Below are 4,210 nucleotides of genomic sequence, written 5' to 3'. Positions count from 1 at the left end.
AAGACACCAGGGAAATGAAAAGCTGTGAGAAAAATTTTTAGGTGAGCTTCAAATTGTCTGGCTTTCTGATCTGCTTGTTGGGATGTAAAATCATTTTGTTTATGTCCAGTGAAGAAAACAGTCTACTTCTAAGTCTCAACCCCAAATTTCTGTTAGCCTTCGTGTTCTTAAAACTCATTGTGGGGCTTCCCTGGTGGCACAGTGGTTGAGAGTCCGCCTGCCAATGCAGGAGATGCGGGTTCGTGCCCCAGTTTGGGAAGATCCCACATGCCGCGGAGCGGCTGGGCCCGTGAGCCATGGCCGCTGAGCCTGCGCGTCCGGAGCCTGTGCTCCACGGCGGGAGAGGCCACAACAGTGAGAGGCCCGCATACCGCAAAAAAACAAAAACAACAACAAAAAACAAACAAACAAAACAAAACAAAACAAAAAAAACTCATTGTGTTGTAATAATAGAAGAAAATGCATAATGTTTCCTTGCATTCATAACAGAATAAAATGATGACTTTACTTAAATTCCATGTAAGTGATTTTGCTTTGACACAAGGAATAATTTTTTGGTGTTTTGGTTGAAGACCCTACAATAGGTTCCTAAGAAAGTTGGCTTATCTGTCCAGGACATATTTAAAAATAGGGCAAATTCCTGCCTAACTTTAAGAAGGCAAATTCCATTTCACTTATGCTAGTTTATTATATTTGGCCTGTTGATAAGTGTAATCAACTTTTTTCTGACATAAGTGGCGCATCATTAAATTGCATCCTCACTAGAACGTAACCAGATTTAGACTACAACACAGTCTAAGGGTACAGTTCATATATGGTATGGTGGAATACACAGGTCACACAAAACCAGACCTCATGTACTATGGTTGAAGGATGAAATTCAGCCTGCTCTCCACTTGCCAGCATTTGTCAAAAAATGCATTTGCACAAAGGCATCAAGCAGGCTCATATCTTCCCCAGAAGCTTCCACAGATTGACACAACTATCTCAAGTTTTGTATCATAATTCCTATTCTTTATCATAACCCATAGTAGTAAAACAATAATTTTGGTCATAATCCATCTTTCTCTCTATTAAAAGGCATTACTTGATTTATACTCTGAAGAAGTAATTGGTCATGAGTGATACCAACTTATTCAAAAAATTGTAATTATTCTCTTGGAATTGTTTATCCATTTTATAATAGTAACTGTGATAGTTAATTTTATATTTTAACTTGAAGTGTGTTTTTGGATGAGATTAGCATTTAAATCGGTGAAGAAAAAAGAGATCACTCTCTAAAATGTGGGTGGGCCTTGTACAATCAGTTGAAGGTTTAAATAGGATAAAAAGACCAGCCTCTCTGAGCAAGCAGAAATTCTTGAGACCACCTTCAGACTTCATTTAATTATCAACTCTCCTGAATCTCTAGTCTGCTGGCCTTCAGACTGGAACCTGGGACACCAGGGCTTTCTGAAAGCATGACAGTCTCTGGTCACAGTGAGAATATCTGGACTTCTAAGATTGTGTCATCTCTGATACCCACTGTGTGTCCTGGGGTGGCCCACTCACCTTTCCTGGGGTTATCATCTGTAGAGTGGGATGAATAACACCACCTGCCGTCTCAGTGATGAGTTGTGATCATTTACTAGATAAAGTTTGTAAAGTGTTTTTGAAGATGAGAAGAGTACACCACGCTGTTTTATTGTTATATCTCATACTTGATCATATTCTTCCTAAAAGATCTCCACAAGGATTGGTGCATGCTTTGAGTTTTAGTGGCTGGTTTCTGTGATAGATTTTATATCTCAATAAAAAGGTTGTATAATGTTTTGATTGTTTGGGGTGATTTTCCTAGACATCTAAGACATAATTTCTAAAACCTCTAAACCAGTTTCTTTGTGTTTCTCTTATATAAGCCAGGACACCACCTCTCCTTCAAGGATGCGATACACTAACCTACAGAGCCTCTTGGACCAACTGAAGGTAAAGGATGGCTGGCTCTTCACTCTTCTATCTATTGCAGGAGATAATCTTTGATTCAAAATGATAGGTCTATTATTAGCTTGAGAAATCTTCAGTTTTTGCTAAATTATGAAGTATCTTCTTCCTCATTTCAGAACCTAAGGCATAACAGAGAATCAGTGTGTTACTCACCATAAAAGGGCATAAATTCAAGACATTTACACACATAAATCAAAATTATTCATTTTCCCAAATATTGTTTAACAATCTGCATATGTATGTGGCAACCTTTGTTTCCCAGATGTATATTGTCTTGCATTTTTCTTTCAATGTGTGCCAGTAAAAAGAAGAGGGAGCTGAAAGAATCCTCCTCTTTATAATGACGAAGATGGGAGGGTTATGAAAATATTTGCAAACCATTCCCAGTTCTCACATTCCCAGGGGCAAAAAGCAACGAAACTTTGGATCAGACAGTTCCACAGAGGCTGCCTAATTCTGAGCATTAACCAGAGTCCAACCCACACCTCAACTGCCCCCTCGTGTTCCACCTATTTTTCTCTTTCTGCCAGTATCAGTTAAAATTCTTTGTGTTCCTGACATTGAAAAATGTGTCAAAAGAAAAGCTTACTAGGGTCAACAAGCAAACATTAATTAAAATATTAATCATAAAGTCATGCCTCTAGACCTTGATATAGCTTCAGGTGAAAATAGAATGTCATCTGTGAGAAGTTGTTCCTAGGTTGAATCATTTTTAAATGACACTAATTACACATCAGCTTAGCTGTCACCAAAGATTGGTTCCACTTAAATTGGAAAATGCAGAAGGTATAATGTTAGATTTCTAAAGGACAGAATTGAGAAGGAAAGTTACTCTGGTAGATGACAGAATTGGGATTCTGGAATATCTCAACTGGCCATGATGATAGGCTAAAACCAATGATGAAATCTACCAGGGATAACAAGGAAAGTCAGCACTGAGGTTCAGAAAATCAACCACAAAGATACAAAATGGAGAGACCTACTTAAACTGAACTTCCTTGGGAAAAGTGTTGACTGCAAACTCAGTTCAGGTTGATGTGACTGGGTTGACAAAAAAGCTAATGCCTCACAGATTACATTATAAGCTTTATAGTATTCATATCAGCAGATTTAATGATATAATTCATTCACCTGTTTTTTTCATTCAACAGTCATGCAATATGTAGGGAATGGTAAATGTCCAGTTTAAAGAACACAGCCACTATGCAGCTTACTATGATGATGCTGTTGTAAGAATTCAGGATCTGTAAACCAAATTTTCACTTTTTTTCCAGGAAGATCTTGAAATTTGGATTGTAATATAAAAAAATTCCAGTTTCCAAATATCCTGAATTTAAAAAAAATAGGCTGTATCTAGCTGATGGGCTTCTCATTTTTACTTCTGTGTGAGACATATTGTCTGGATCTTAGGAGAAAGATGTTGACTGGTGATAGATGTTTAGCTTTTGTAATTTTTTAAGTCATCTTATCAGTGACAGTTCAATCAATGGAAGTGAATGAAATCGCCAGGGAGTGTATCTAGAGAAGGAAATTAAAGCCTTATGCCTGCTTTGTTTTGGGCTAACTATATATTTTTTAGAAGTGATTTTAATTTATCTACAGATCTTCCTTGAATTACAATGGGGTTATGTCCTGATAAACTCATCATATGTTGAAAATATTATGTCAAAAGTGCATTTAGTACACTTAACCTACCAAACATCATAGCTTAGCCTAGCCTACATTAAATGTCCTACAGTTGGGCAAAATCATCTAACACAAATCCTATTTTACAATCAAGTGTTGAATATATCATATAATTTAATGAATACTGTACTGAAAGTGAAAAACAGAATGGCTGTATGGGTACAGAATGGTTGGAAGTGTATTGGTTGCTTACCCATGTGATTACATGGCTGACTGGGAGCTGTGGCTTACTGCTGACGCCCAGAATCACAAGGGAGTATCCTACCACACATTGTTAGCCTGGGAAAAGATAAACATTCAAAATTTAAAGAATGGTTTCTACTGAATGCATATTGCTTTCACAACACTCTAAAGCAAAATCATAACTTGAAACATCATAAGTCAGGGACTGTCTGTATTGGCTTTGTAGCTACACCGCTTTGCATTAATTTTCAGTTGTTGCTCTAAGGACTGCTGTACACATTCTTAAATTTTAACAGTCCACTTAGAATTAACATCATACCACTTCATGTAAAATACACAAACTTAGCAGTTATGTAGG

At 37.1% G+C, this 4,210-nt stretch overlaps 1 long non-coding RNA gene across 1 annotated transcript; it reads right to left on the bottom strand.

The window, feature by feature from the left end:
• Positions 1-1,648: 1,648 nt before the first annotated feature.
• LOC117199141 (uncharacterized) lies at positions 1,649-3,949 on the bottom strand. Its single transcript, XR_004480323.2, has 2 exons — positions 3,863-3,949; positions 1,649-2,102 (listed from the first exon to the last, which is right to left on the bottom strand). It is a non-coding gene; the product is annotated as an uncharacterized LOC117199141 (long non-coding RNA).
• Between the last annotated feature and the right edge of the window lie 261 nt (positions 3,950-4,210).

This window comes from Orcinus orca, chromosome 5 (genome assembly GCF_937001465.1).
Source record: "Orcinus orca chromosome 5, mOrcOrc1.1, whole genome shotgun sequence".
NCBI lineage: Eukaryota > Metazoa > Chordata > Mammalia > Artiodactyla > Delphinidae > Orcinus > Orcinus orca.
The sequence above is the reverse complement of the archived record's forward strand: the minus strand, read 5'-3'. Positions and strand labels throughout refer to the sequence as shown.